This window comes from Aythya ferina (genome assembly GCF_964211825.1).
Source record: "Aythya ferina genome assembly, chromosome: 3".
Taxonomy (NCBI): domain Eukaryota; kingdom Metazoa; phylum Chordata; class Aves; order Anseriformes; family Anatidae; genus Aythya; species Aythya ferina.
In genome coordinates, this window is record NC_140298.1 from 107,235,839 (window position 1) to 107,249,711 (window position 13,873).

Consider the following 13,873-nt stretch of genomic DNA (forward strand, 5'->3'; position numbering starts at 1 on the left):
AATTGCTTAGAAATTGCTTTCTGACTTAAAATATCTATCACCGAGTTGCTTCTTGTTCAGCAGTGTAATATTCACAGCACAAAGGAAATGTATGGGAAGAAAATGAAAACAGAAGAGTCATAGCTGTTTTACAGGAGCTACTTTCAAAGCAGTTCTTACTGTGTGCATCACCATAGAAAGTTGCTGCTTTAAGTCAGCTCTGCAGACTTTTAAGTGGTGATTGTACAGTTTTCTGAGCTCCACAGGTCTCTTTGAGCATAAATATCCTTTCTTATGGACTAAGCATGTGCATGTGCTCTTCTTGGCTCATTAGGCTGAGTTCTTGACTGGGGAAAAATATTCAGTGATGGCATCACTTAAATACCGTAGGCTGGAGACCTTTGAAATCAGAATTCACTCACAGTAGACGACACAGATTTGTAACCTTCCTTATCCCCTTTTTATGGAAATGAAACACAGTGCTGACTTAAAATAATTAACACTAGAAAGTGAGGGCTGATTTCCAGTTAAGAGGCATGTGTTGATTCAGACCTGCTTTTTTTTTTCCTTTGGGATTTCTTAGATTCACATTTCTATTTTTGTAACTGCTATACTTAAGCTATACTCTTTGTCGCCTTGTTTCCTAAAGGTGAACATTTTCTTGAAATAAATAAATAAATAGATTTCTAAGAACATGATTGCAGCTTGAGAGATATGATACCCTTTATATATATAAGATACTCTTTAATGGTAATTGAATTTAAGCTCTGAGTATATGTGTTTAACTGAATTTGGGGAAATGGCACATACATCTGGAGAAGCTTCTTACCTATGAGGGTTGTGCTTGAATGGTAGTAAAAGTTGTAAGCTTGTGACATTTAACTGTATTGGGGGTTTTATGTGGCAAGGGTTTAGTAGCAGGGGATCTGCAGGGGTGTCCTCTGTGAGCAAAGTCCAGCAGGTGGACTTCCCAAAGCCCCATGTCACATCAGAGCCAGCTCCAGCTGGTTCCAAAAAGGACCCACTGCTGGCCAGAGCTGAGCCAGGGAGCAATGCTTGTTGGGCCTCTGGGAAAGCAGACTGAAGAAAGGGGAAAAAACTGCTGTGCAACAGCAGCTCGGAGAGAGGAGTGAGAACATGTGAGAGACCCAGCCCTGCAGATCCCAAGGTCAGTGCAGAAAGAGGGCAGGAGGTGCTCCAGGCATGCAGCAGCAGTTCCACTGCAGCCTATGGAGAGGCCCCTGGTGGAGCAGGCTGTCCCCCTTGTTATAAATGAATTGTTATAAATGAATTCTCAACTCAATCTGAATTTTGTAATATTTATACTTATAAAAGGTATAAAAGGTATAAAATGCACGTAAACAGCGCTGGGTGTGCGGGGAGTCTACACTCCACCAACACACACACGAACATCAAACATTCTAAATATATAGAACATTGCTTTACATACTAATCGTGAGTATGCCTATACGTACATCCAATCAGAAAAGGTAACAACCAATCCTCTAAGTTCCATGACTTAACAGTCTCCATTTTCCACTCCTTTTCTTGACTACAAACTAGTCTCCATTTTCCATTCCGTTTGAACAGTATGTCTTGCCTTACGTTGTCAAGCAACTCGGTCTTCAGGCCTTACATATCCCGTTCCTCCTGGATCAAAGAAAAGCTTATTCATCTCCTTTTCAAGGCCAATAGGCCTGGGTCAAAAGGCACGTCCAGGTCAGCAGGGGGCGTAACAGCAAAGGCCTGCGATGGCAGTAGTGGTGGGGGGGCCGATGGCGTAGCAGTAAAGGAGCTCGCAGCTCCCTCACTATCTGGCAAGCCACACATTTGTGATTGTGGCCCCACATGGCTCTTTAAGGCCTCTGAGATTGCTCGCCAGGTGCTGAGCAATCCCACCGCAACCTTGTCGTTTTTAGTTGCAGAGTCCCACACCTTGACCTCAATTTGGTCCCACGTTTCAGGGTCATAAACTATCCGATTGTTAATAAGGAGAATAAGCTGTAAGGTTACCGGGACAGTCTTTGTTTCTAAGGACGTATGATTCCCCATAATGCGCAGCTCCTTACCAGCGAGGGGCAGCTGTGTGCATGGGTCCACTTCTCTCAGCCTGAGCTTCTTCGCAGCTCCGGTGCGCCCATTTCCAGCGACTTCGTGTACGAGTTTCTCTGAGCGGTTTGCTGAGTTTGGCTGAACCTATCTTCATGAGGCGATCAGTGTGCCTGTTCCCGTCCTGGTCTCCATTCTGCTAGCCTGTTCCTTTTCATTCCTTCTTTCTGCTTTTTTATTGATGACATAACTTCATCACATCGTGTTGCTCTTTTTTTTTTTTTTTTTTTTAATCTTGAGGGCAGGATCCCCTCTTACACCCTTCTCTTCACAGCAGTTCTTTTCAAAAGAACTTTTCATTGGTCAAACAACTTTGAATGTAACAACAGCAAACACCCCGAAACTTCCATGCCTTAACGGCTGAAGAACAAGAAACCCGAGACTGCATGGAGTCTCCTGAATCACCCTTCTTTGTTCCCTCTAAACTCTTTTGTATTCCTGATGGCCTCATCGTTAAGAGTCTAATGTTATGTCAACCACGGGGCTTTCCAACCCCCATGGCCACACTCCCAAATCTCCCCCTTTGTTAATATCAACCATTTTCTCCACATGAATTACCACTCCATATATAACACCCTGCAGCCCATGGGTCCCACATGGAGCAGATCTCCACGCTGCAGCCCATGGAGGAGCCCCTGGTGGAGCAGGGGGATGTGGCCTGGAGGAGGCTGCGGCCCATGGAGAGCCCCCACAGGAGCAGGCCCCAGGCCGGAGCTGCAGCCCATGGAGAGGAGCCCACGCAGGAGCGGGGGGTCTGGGGGGAGCTGCCGCCCGTGGGGGACCCGTGCTGGAGCAGTTTGCTCCTGGAGGATGGACCCCATGGTACAGAGCCCTGTGAGAGCAGTTCTTGAAGAGCTGCTGCCTGTGAGAAGCCCACACAGGATCAGTTCGGGAAGGACGGCATCCCATGGGAGGGACCCCACATGGAGTAGGGGCAGAGACTGACTTTGTGGGAGCAGCAGAGACAAAGCATCAGGGACACAGCCCCCATTCCCCCATTCCCTGTGACACAGGGGGGAGGAGGTGGAAGAGAGTGAATGGGGGGAAGGTGGTTTTAGTTTGCTTTTAGTTTAGAAACTATCACATTAACATAAGACCAGCCAATATTACAGAAAACACATGGGAGAGGTGATTGTTACATTTTAGATGACTTAACAGACCTCTTCCACTCCTGCTATTATTCCATTATTTTTAGTATTCCCGTGAAATAGCTCTAGTACGCAATTCTCTCTGCCAAGAGGGACGAGGGCTTGCAGTATCAGTGCTACCGGGGGGAAACAGGGTGACAAGATACATTTAAGCTCACCAAGCTCGCAAGAAAGAACCCAGTCCTCATTCACTACATGGCATCAGCACATATGAAAACAAGCCACTGCATTACTGATCACTGAGCCAGCCCCTGACTGCTCAGACCTGTAAGTCCTACTGCCTTCATACGGAAGCGCTTAAAGTCTTCATTACTGTGGTACCCCTGTACCATGAGGTATGTTCATTTCCTGACACTGTGCAAGGGTATTATGAACATCAGTTTGAGCTAGCTGTACTATCTTCAAATATTATTTAATCTAAGTCTTGAAAAAAATATATTTAAGATAATACATATGCCACAAAGTTCCCTCTGCAATAACAGCAGTTTGTTTTCATGTCACAACCTAAAAGGGAAACGCTATCTCCACCCCACACCCCCCCACACCAAACACAAACTCAGATTGATTTTCCACTGCATTTTATGTCCTTTGTGCTGCTTTAGGGCGGGTTCTTGTAGAAAGAAACTATTCAACTGTTATGTTTCTAGATAGTAACTTCCCATTGCCACAGCCTGACTGGTCCATCAGCCAGACAGTAAGGAGTGTGACGAGCAGGGCAGGATAGGACAGAGCTCCTGCTGTAGAGCTCCTGCTGTGTTTCTGATGGAGAACAAAAGATGGCCTGAGTCATGTAATTCAAAGTGGAGAGTCCATAACTAACATTCTCATGTCTCTTTTGCACCCCACATACAATGGAGCCACAGTTTACCCTGTGATTAATATGAATATACTGGAATAAACAGGTCAATCTTGTTTATAAAGTATTTGAGGACATTCCAAGGGGAAAGTGTGACAGAATGGAAAAGAGCAGAATCTGTTTCATCCTGTATGTGTGCATAAATGTAAAGATGCATCAGAGGAACGACAATGTTGGTGTTAACAAACATTAGATTAGATTAGCATAAAAAGACTTATGTCTTTCTTCTGGCCAGCAGAACAAGATCCTGTAAAGACAGGAAAACACAATGACAGAAGGTTGTATAAACCTCTGTTGAGTGTTCTTCCTACACCCAGGTACCTGTGGAATGTTTTTTTTCCACTTTCACAATGCCACCCTCAGAAATCCCTTTTCCCATTAGTCCTCTGTAAGGGTGGCAAGCTAGCCCCAGACAGCACTGCTAGCATGACTTACTGCAGATGACAAGAGAACACAGGTCTGTAGACTTGGTCAGAGAAATATACCACAGAGATTTCCCAACCTTGCACACCCAAACTACACCTTTTTACCTTAGAACTGTGAGAAAATTGCTTTGAAACAGCAGAATGACTTGGAAGGGTTAGCTCTTTTCTGAACTGCAATTTGCTTTGTCAAACCTCCTGCTTTGCAGCAGGATTGTCATACCAGGCACTGTCATAACAAGTAGAGTTTGAAATGTGAGGTTTCTTCTAGGCCAGGTGTGTAGCTGAAGAGATGTTTGCCCTGGAGACAAATCTGAAGACAGAAAGGGAAAAAGTCAACCAAGCACATCCATTTTCTTATGAATAAGCAATTTTAAAAGCCAATTATTAATTAATGTAATGAAAAAAAATCATTTTAAAATCTGGTTGTTTCTTATTTCAACCACTTTTACAATTAAAAAGGTGAAAACAGTAATTATATGGATATTTCATTTCTTAACTAAAAATATGCAGCTCATGCCAATCACCCATCTCTGCCTAACTCTCAATATTGCAAGCAAGCCATGCCTGACAGCCATTTTTAACTGAGCTGTCTTTATTTGCAGTTCCACATATATTGCTATGGAATTAGCCAAGCTTAAATTTCCAGGCTTAAATTTCAGCAATTAAACACCCAAGCTTTACCTGAATCTACTCAGCTTCTGAATTTAAAAGGTATCGACTTTTATTGCAGAGATCATAAATGTTTGATTCTACCAATACCATTTCTGCTTAGAGACCTCCTGCCCCAGTACCGACCCCCTGCGACCCCAGCTGACTGGCACACTTTCCTAACATTATGAGCTGAGTTTAGCACATCTGCTGGCACAGGGGGTTACCATAAAAGTGCTGCCAGGCCCTTTCTGAGAGCTACCCACACAACACAGTGTCACGTTAGCATGTGACCAAAGGGAGGATGTGACCGTATTAACTACACAAATACCTTTTAACTGAAATAAAACCTGAAATCTGCCACCAGTTTCTGAGAATTAAGCTTTCAAGGAAAATCTCTTGGCAGGTTCATTTCAAGAAATCTACTCACAGCAAAAGGACATTGATAGTATCTCCTCAAACTAAGAGTGAGTGTTTCCATATACACTCTTATCATATCAAAAGTACATCATGATACATACTGGGTCATGTGATCAGCCAGCAACTCATGTAAAAGGAGCTATGAGGAGGTATGACTGAGTTCACAAGTGAAATGCCTTTGCTTTCATTATCACAAATGCAATCATGCAACTATCCGTTTAAAAAAAAAAAAAAAAAAAAAGAAAGAAATAAAAAGAAAAAAAGAAAAAAAAAAAAGAAAAAACAAAGCAACATTTGATGCAACAGGGAAATATTTATCTTATCAAATATTTAATCTGGACACATCAAAGTATTACACGCATGCACTACGCTTCTTATATTCTCCAATCATTTATGCTCTGTAAAACTTGACATTTAGAAAATAACTAACCTCTGTTATCCAGCCACAGGCACTTCACCAGTCATGAAAGGAGGAAGTTCACCAAGACTGAAATTAGTGAGACCAGAAGCAATACATGTGACAGGAAATGTATTAATGGCCAGAGATCTGGATAAATTTCAGTTTTCCAAGTATCACTACATTTGCATTATGATGCTTTCAATGCCATAGTGACATCAGCAGGAATCCCACAGATAAAACATAATTAAGCATGGCACAAGGTTTAAATTTGAAACAATTCATACTTCTTCCTTGAACTGTCCTAAACAAGCATGAAAAGCAACAAAATGCATGCTGTCCTTTTGCACTTTTAAAAAAATTGTAAGCTTCATTTTCATGAATAACATCTTAGCTTTTCCATTGGATACTTTTGTATTATGTTACATTTACTTGGGTAATGAGAATAAGTTCCATCTCTAGCACTACACACACTTGGGATTCTTGGTCTATGACTTACTATTTATTTTGAAGTGAATGCATTTCAGTTCCTCTGTTGCTTGTTAACTTCTTCATTTGGGGAAAACTGTTTTCACTAGACCTGTTCTTCACATAGGCAGCTCTCTCAGTCACAGCAAGCTTGCTTTGACTTCATTTAGCACAAAGAACTTCAGATATGGAGCTGTCAATGCTTAACTTCTCATAATGTATCTTTATTAGTTTTGTTCCAAATAGGAGTTATTGTCATCTGCAGGCTAAGTGCTCATGAAAAATATTTTCCTTGGAAGTATTTTTTAATGGATCACAATATTTTTCCTATACTTGCTTATATTTCTACTCTCCCTAGAATGGACTATGTATCTTAGGGCCTGTCATAAGAAATCCAGTAATAACTCTTCATGTGACTGATTGCAAAAGACTCGGAAAGCACAGTAATAATATAGAAAGTAATAATATAGAAAATAAATTTACAAACCTAGATGAATTGAAGGTAATAAAGAACAAAAAGAGTAAGATTATTTGACAAACTCAGATGACATTCTACAATGAGATGTTGCTGTTCTGCTGTACTTTTATTTTTATTTCACAGTTGTCTTCATTCTGTTATTTGTGGATCAGGCACATGGTAAGATGGCTGCTAGCAATCATATGCCTAATTTTCAGTATTGTATTCTCACAGATTGCAAGATAAGAATTTGCAAACTGAGCTGTTTGTCTTTAAAACGTCCCTAGTTACAGGTTATTTAGTGTGATGATAGCTTCAGTCTATTTGCAGCCTCTGTCGGCACACATTCCTGACTAGCGGCAGATTATGTTATGCTCTGCATTATGCTACGGCAGAAGAGCTACCTAATTTTCCCCTCCTGTTCTCCCTCCACAGCTGTCCGATCTATATAAAAATGATGGGGAAACAATGACCCAGTTGCAGTCTTCTCATGGTGTGACCAGTGATGCTGGCAGAAAGAAAATCCTGAGTATGGAACCTACTGACAGAGGGTACAATTTGTGTTGTAATATGGCCAATTTGCTGTCAGCCTTTGCATTAGGAATCTGTTTCTGAATATCTGGGTATAGTTGCCTGCTCGTCAGAAACTAAAAATAATTGCTTTAGGAGAGGGAACAGAATTTGCAAATATTTCTCCTTGACATCTGTGGTCTCGGATGCTACTGTAGCCAAATGGGGACTGTCAATCACCATTTGAAAAGATCCAGAAAATAACAGAGTTAAACCAACTCTTTTTTTCTTTCTGAAAAGCAGTATCATAGCTGGCTAAATAAGGTCTATACTGAAGGAGAGGGGAGGGGAAGAGGGAGCGTGTGCTTGTGTTGTAACATGACTCCTTACTCATCAGATGGCACCCATCATCATCACAACCACAGACTTTCAGTGTGCTGGAATAAACTAATTATCTCACTGACAACTCAGGTTTTAATCCCCATTTGTAAGCATTTGTCATGAGCCTTGGTCAGCCAGTTTTTAAAGATTGCCATGAATTATATATTGCTCCCTTTTTAGGGCTGCCTAAATAAGGACAATTACAATGCCCTGGAATGGGTTTCAATAAACACATTTGTGCTGGCTGCTGCCAGACAATGCGAATAGGACAAAGCTTTTTACAGTGCTAATTGTAGACTTCTAATATTCACTTCTTTTAGAGCTGAAGACTTTATTCAATGCCCATGAAAATATGCAAGGAAAGATCCTCATCATAATGTGAATCAATGGAACCACACTTTTGAAAGGGTAAGATACTGGCCCCACGGAATTTATTGACTTCAGTAGAGTGCATCCAAGTTTACATCTCCCTTCATTCTTCTGCTCTGAATGTGCATTATATACACTTACTGGAGAGCAAGTGAAAACCAGGCTTCATCCCCCTTATCTCCAGGCACTTAACTGTGATGTTTCTAGGACCATGCCTAGGACCCTTCATCTATCCTCAGTAAGGGAGAAGGTGATATTTGTCCTCAAAGACCTGGACAGGTGGAACAAAGGGTATTCATTATTATCTTATTCATTATTATCTTATTCATTACTAGTGGTAATTCTTAATGAATAAGAGTGAAGGAGAATTAAAAGAAAAAAGAAAAGAAAAAGGGAAAATATTTTTGCGGTAAAAATTACTGTGGAATATGTACCTGATGGAGTGATGTCTATGCTATCCAATAGTTACACTCATTACATGATGCAGGACATCATGGCAAAGAAAAAAAAAATATAAGTATAATTAAGAAGCTAAATGAAACAGCCCAAAATTTCCTCATTTTTGTAGTATCTGCTCAGATTGCACTGTACTATATGCTGTTAACAAATCAGTGAGGTAGTTTTCTTTATGGTATGCTTTGATACTTAATATATATCTTCAGGAAATACCTTCAGGAAAAGAGCTATTATTTTCTCCCTTGTCCACATTGTTTTGCAAAGTAACAGCTTGAGCCAGATTCATCACTGGTGAAATTTTATTCACTTCAGTTGCATTAAATGGAGATACAACGCAAAGCAATTGGCTTAGGGGCTTTACATTCCAGATCTTCAGCAATCTTTCCATGTAGCACATGCTTTCATGTGTTTAACACACATTTTTAGACACCTGGAAGGATAAACAAATAGTAGGCACAAGCTGCAGGTAAAGGCTGCAGCATATTAAAGTGGCATTAGTTATCTGGGCATTACTTCCAACAAACCCTCAATGTTCAGAAACAAAGGCTGTTCTGTATTTATACACTAATTTTGCATGACTGTTTCATTGTTAAAAGTACCATTGCTTTTCTGGTTGCCTACCCAAACTATCTATGTGACACTAAGTTCTTTGAGTGAAAAAATATTCTAGTGTATATAAAGCAGAAACAGTTAAACAAAAAAGAAGCAAATATCTTAACATTCCTTGCCATTCTAACATTTTTTCAGGTTGGAACAGGTTCTTCCTATTCACCTCCTAACTGCTGTCAAGGGTAAGTGTTCTTTTCATTCAGTATCAGGTAACATGAAGGTATTTACATGTTTTTATCCAGTCAGCTTTGATAAACAGACTTTTTTATGGTATTCTCTTCTGTCCTTGAATATTTTTAGTTATTTTCTACACTGCTTCCAGTTGTTCCTCATCTCTTTTGAAAATGTACACATCAGAAGTCTATCTACTTCATTTTTTTTTCCTCAGGGGGAAAAGAAATTGTGGGGTAGTTACATCTACTGATCAGGGTCATTTGCAGAGATGAAATCAAGTCCCTGTCTGTAATCCCTGGTTACCTATTCACACATCTTTCTAAAAGTTCATGTTTAACCATATGTTAGTTACAGTCTATAAATCTGTTTCATGCTTTCTATGATAAGCTCTCCCTGTGCTCTCAATGCCTTCCCCATTCCAAGGTACGCTTCAAATACCCTACTCCCAGATGATATTATTCTTATTATTCATTATTTAATTTGTTAATACTCATACTGTGAGTGTAAGCTGAGTTGGGTTACTGATGCATCTAGACAGATACATGCTTGAGGGAGAGTGTAGAGTTGAAGGGGATGTTCAGAGTGTCATTCTATATGACTGGCAAAGATGGTAGAGATCAAGAAAGGCAGTATCAGTGAGGACTTATTTGTTAGAAGTGTTGATGGCAGGCAGGGAAATACATGTTTTGCTTCCTCCATACTGAATGTGATTTGTCAGAGGAGTACACATTAAAAAATGTGAGAGAGAAGGCAGAATTTCAGTTTGCAGAGAAAGGTTGTATCTGCAGTAATGCATAGTGCAGGCACAGGCTCAGTACCTGGAACTCATCTGCCCACAATGTCAACTGGCTTTGCAGTTGTTGCCAGGATTTTGACCTTGCCACTATTCTAGAAAATCACAGAATCACAGAATCACAGAATTTCTAGGTTGGAAGAGACCTCAAGATCATCGAGTCCAACCTCTGACCTAACACTAATAGTCCCCACTAAACCATATCCCTAAGCTCTACGTCTAAACGTCTTTTAAAGACTTCCAGGGATGGTGACTCCACCACTTCCCTGGGCAGCCTGTTCCAGTGTCTAACAAACCTTTCAGTAAAGAAGTTCTTCCTAACATCCAACCTAAAACTCCCCTGGCGCAACTTAAGCCCATTCCCCCTCGTCCTGTCACCAGGCACGTGGGAGAACAGCCCAACCCCCACCTCGCTACAGCCTCCCTTGAGGTACCTATAGAGAGCGATAAGGTCGCCCCTGAGCCTCCTCTTCTCCAGGCTGAACAAGCCCAGCTCCCTCAGCCGCTCCTTGTAGGACTTGTTCTCCAGGCCCCTCACCAGCTTCGTCGCCCTTCTCTGGACCCACTCAAGCACCTCGATGTCCTTCTTGTAGTGAGGGGCCCAAAACTGAACACAGTACTTGAGGTGCAGCCTCATCAGAGCCGAGTACAGGGGGACGATCACCTCCCTAGCCCTGCTGGTCACACTGTTTCTTATGCAAGCCAGGATGCTGTTGGCCTTCTTGGCCACCTGAGCACACTGCTGGCTCATATTCAGCCGACTATCCACCATCACTCCAGATCTTTCTCCACCAGGCAGCTCTCCAACCACTCATCTCCCAGCCAATGGTCTGGGAACTAGCAGCGGTCAGGGACCACTCCCAAAGAGCATTTTAGATGAAACCATCCTGGTCTGAAAGGAAAGAAAATTTAACATTATGGAAGTGGCTGATGCCAGCTGGCCTTAAAAATAGTGTATTTTGTTTGTTGGTTTGTTTTTACAGATGTAGCTAAGGAATTGTGTCTGGAGTAGTCTGGTGCATTTGTGAATACAGAGAACTCATAAGACATTTAGCAGACAAAAGGCAGCCAAACCTTCCTGAGTCAATGAAATTATCCAATGATGAGATGCAGGGTGATCAGAGAAACCAAATAGAGACAAGAAAATCTTCAGAGATCTTCAGGCTGAATACTGACATTAGAAACATTTTGGCATGGGACAGCCTTCTAAGCAGTTTCCGCTAGTTTGCATGACTGTACTATTCACATCAGTAGTTTTCAGGGCACCCTTTATTTTGTTAGATGGAAATCTCTTCAGTAGTGATTTTGTCAGCTTCCAAGACATTGATGGAATTGTTGAAAAGCATGATATATAATGCAGAAATAGACACCTGTATGACAATTCTCTATTGACAGCTATTTTTGTGATCTGTCAGTTAGCCATCTCTTAATCTGTCATTATGCTTTATTGTTATTGTATGGTACTGTGTACTTTGAATAAGTGTCAAGCAGTGAAGCCATTCACCCTACAGGGGTCCAAATAAAGCTATATAACTGTTTTCTCAAACAATCAAAGTCTTCTTAAGTATCACTTCAAATTCTTTGAGAAAAACTACTTTTCAGAAAATAATCTTCACCAACGATAGTCCTCACCTTTCACTCTTTTCCAGCTGAATCTTAAATCAGCTGTGTTGCTCTCTCCCACCCAGGATTTGTATCACTTATCTAGCCTGCAGTTACTCAAGTATTCCTACTTGCCTTTACTAAATAGTAGTATTGTACTAACACTTTAATAGTTTGATGAAGTTGTAGCAGTTTTTCTAGAAGTTACAAGTAAAAAGCATCATGCAAGATACACGAGGAACCAATTCTTCAAGGACTCTTTGATGTAAGAAAAAAAATATCAAAAAGACTACCCCTAGAATATGTTGTTTGATACTCTTTTTGGTTTCCATTTGGCTGGTGGGTGAATAAAGGACTTAATCTTTCTTAAATGATTCAGACTCATGGTTCACCTTTCCAAATTTAGAAAAGAAGTACATACAGAGCAATTCTGCATTTTCTTTATCATTAATACTTTGATCATGTCCAAGTGCTTTACCATTTGAAATTCCAGTTCTTATTGCTTTTCATCCAGGTTGCTAGTTTTACTACACAATGGTTGGTCTCTTCCTTATCACATCAATATATTTTGGTCATATCTCCTTCAATTTGACTCTATGTTGCATTTGTATTCTAATGAGATTTGATGCCCTAGTTGTGACTTGAGGAGTGTCCTGTTTGTACAGCTCTTTCCCACTGGAAAATCATCCAGCACTCTTACCTGAAAACTTCTATTGCACAAGCAAAGTTTTCTGCCTCATCCCTTTACTTTTTCACTTTCCAAGGTCCCAGCAACATTCCACTGCGTTTTTTACAGATTAAAAATCTTGAGATAATTTACAGTCAAAAACACATTAAAAGGTCAGAATTATTAGAAAGGCAGCTATGTGAAGGTTTGAAGCAAAAGACAGAACAGATGCTGATCTACAGAGGTAAAGACCTTCAAAAGTAAATATTAGATACTTAAATACTGACCTTAAGACATGTTCATTACACAATTAGATTGCACGCATGGTACCTGAATAGCAGTATATGCAATCTAATGGGTACAGACTGGAATTACATTGCTCTTTCATGCTTAAGAAACATGCCAGGTAAGCAGAGAACACTAGCTCCCTTTTTTACCTTTGTTTTGGTTAGCAGATTCATTGACATTTTCCTAAATGGGAAATGGACCAGGGTTTTATTTGAGTACATGGTTTCTTTTCTGGCTGTGAGTACTATTCCCATGACCAAGCTCATTCAGCTTTTTGCAGCTGTGAGAAAATTGTAACAAACAAACAAACAAACATTTTTCTTATAGGAAAACAAAACAAAGTAAGAACAACAACAAAAAAAGCACCCTAGATCATTGCTGTATTCAGCAATAACAAGGAGATGGATCTCCATGATGTGCTAATGACTTCCCTGGTATCTGAAATAATTCTGAAAATGTTTTCAGGAATCTGACATGAGGTGCCAGCAAAAGTGGCTCTGCCAACAGTTGTGTTTATAATCGACAAAAGTCAGCAAGATTGCATGAATTTCAACGACTAGAGAATAAAATTTCACATATATACTATGAGTGCTCAAAAGTTACAGAACATTTAAAATCCATTAGCTACAATTATCTTACTTGATAATTTCTACATGCATAAACAGAAAGTACATATTTTTATGGGATTTTTTTTTTCTTTCTGGTTGTCTTAATGTTGCAAAATTTAAAATCTGTAATTGTTGGGAGGGAGGGGAGAGAGGTTGCTGATACATTCCAGATTGTGAGCTGTTGTTGCCCCCGAAGGCAAAGTTCTTTTATAAACTTCAGCATCTCTAGGACCTTTTTCCCCCCAAATAAAAATGCGAGAGACATCACAGTGAGATACCATAAAGGTGACAAATTTGATGTTACCTGAATTGCTAGGAAACAGTGTTTAGAATGCAAAACTCTTCACAAGGTATATGTTTCAGCCCTACATTTCTATACTTGTTGCATGAACTCGTAGGATATAAGATAATAATAAGCTAATTTAAAAGCTTATCTGAACACAGTATCTTGATCCTGAAAGTTAGCTGCATGCCTCATCAAATTTCCTCTGCTTTCTTTTCCAAAATTA

General features: G+C 40.4%; 2 long non-coding RNA genes across 2 annotated transcripts in view; one reads left to right on the forward strand and one right to left on the reverse strand.

Moving 5' to 3' along the window:
* The first annotated feature begins 964 nt into the window (after positions 1-964).
* LOC311435051 overlaps positions 965-13,873 on the forward strand; it is a 35,264-nt gene continuing 22,355 nt past the window's right edge. The window contains exons 1-3 of the long non-coding RNA XR_014691887.1: positions 965-1,147; positions 8,119-8,206; positions 9,371-9,414. This is a non-coding gene — a long non-coding RNA (uncharacterized lncRNA). The remainder of the gene's footprint in view (positions 1,148-8,118; positions 8,207-9,370; positions 9,415-13,873) is intronic.
* LOC311435309 lies at positions 1,271-2,746 on the reverse strand. The gene is made up of 2 exons (XR_014692051.1): positions 2,049-2,746; positions 1,271-1,629 (listed from the first exon to the last, which is right to left on the reverse strand). It is a non-coding gene; the product is annotated as an uncharacterized lncRNA (long non-coding RNA).